This window comes from Myotis davidii, unplaced genomic scaffold (genome assembly GCF_000327345.1).
Source record: "Myotis davidii unplaced genomic scaffold, ASM32734v1 scaffold200, whole genome shotgun sequence".
In the NCBI taxonomy this organism is placed as follows: Eukaryota; Metazoa; Chordata; class Mammalia; order Chiroptera; family Vespertilionidae; genus Myotis; species Myotis davidii.
This window is the reverse complement of record NW_006293700.1, coordinates 6,755,718-6,756,859: the sequence shown is the minus strand read 5'-3', so window position 1 is coordinate 6,756,859 and position 1,142 is coordinate 6,755,718. Positions and strand designations below refer to the sequence as shown.

Sequence of the window (1,142 nt, the reverse complement as noted above, 5' to 3'; positions counted from 1 at the left end):
GGACACAGCCCCCTTTTTAACTCAACCCATTCACTCACAAAATCAGAACACTCGAGCCTGCAAAATTAATAAGCACCACTTCCATTACATATATTTTAGGTTGTTGTTGCCGTGGCGATAAAGTCAGGGACATTGAATCTCCTCTGTTGAGCCATTGTTATCATCCCTGGCCATCTGCTGCAGCGGAGTGATATTCCATCTCATTTGCATGATGACTGATATATGGGAGGTTTGGAAGGACATATGCCACAGCAATCATGTGATGAAAATTAAAGTGAAAGTTTTGGGCCCAGAGCCGAAAAAAAATCTGTGTATGCGCAAGAGGCTGTTGATGTGCAAATGTGAATTATATTGAGAAGGTCTGAATAGGGAGGTGTGACGTAAGGAGGGGACACAAACGCAGGTGCTTATCTCTACGCAGTCAAAGGCACTGGTTGTCATATCATGGGAACTACCTTTCAAAGAAACAGCGTCAGTGTTTCCGTTCAGCACACCAGGGAGAAGAGACATGTAAGTTTTGGAAACAAGCAAAAAAGTAAGTTTAAAACTTCTGAACGGCCTATGGCTTGCGCGGATGTTAAAGCCGCTCAGTAAGTTCTCACGTCTGATGCCGTAACCTTTAGTTCTGTTTCCGGGGAAATAATATGTGGCAGGAGGTTGAAGTTTAGAAGTGTGTGGATGTTGTTTTTTTTTTTTTTCTGATTTGTGTTTTGAACTTCTGTTGCTGGTTCGTGCTGTGATGTATACTTGGTCATTATTTTAAATGCTGTTTCTGCCTCCTTTTTGCGTGTGGTAAAAATGCTCATGGTATCTGCTTTGAGGAGGATTTCAGAATAAAATGTCATGGTGCAATTGCATTTATACTGCATCAGTAACGCCTTTGTTTATATACATATTTGAAACGTGCAAACTTGCAGCAGGGAATATTTGATAGGAGATGAAACTTTGTACACTTTTTTTCTCTGTAACAAAGTAAAGTGGAAATAATTTCTGAAAATGCAAAAATTACCAGCGAGACCCCAAATCTGACATCTCACTATAATAGAGGAGATATTTTGGGGTTGAGGGCTATCAAAACAATGTAAGTTACTTATAGGAAGGAATAACTAATATCAAGAAGATGTCTCATATTATTGTTGAAA

General features: G+C 39.6%; 1 protein-coding gene across 1 annotated transcript in view; it reads left to right on the top strand.

The window, feature by feature from the left end:
- The first annotated feature begins 244 nt into the window (after positions 1–244).
- Positions 245–1,142, top strand: part of ST18 (suppression of tumorigenicity 18, zinc finger) — a 125,764-nt gene continuing 124,866 nt past the window's right edge. The window contains exon 1 of the mRNA XM_015566292.1: positions 245–535. The gene's annotated coding sequence lies outside the window, so the exon portion shown is untranslated. The remainder of the gene's footprint in view (positions 536–1,142) is intronic.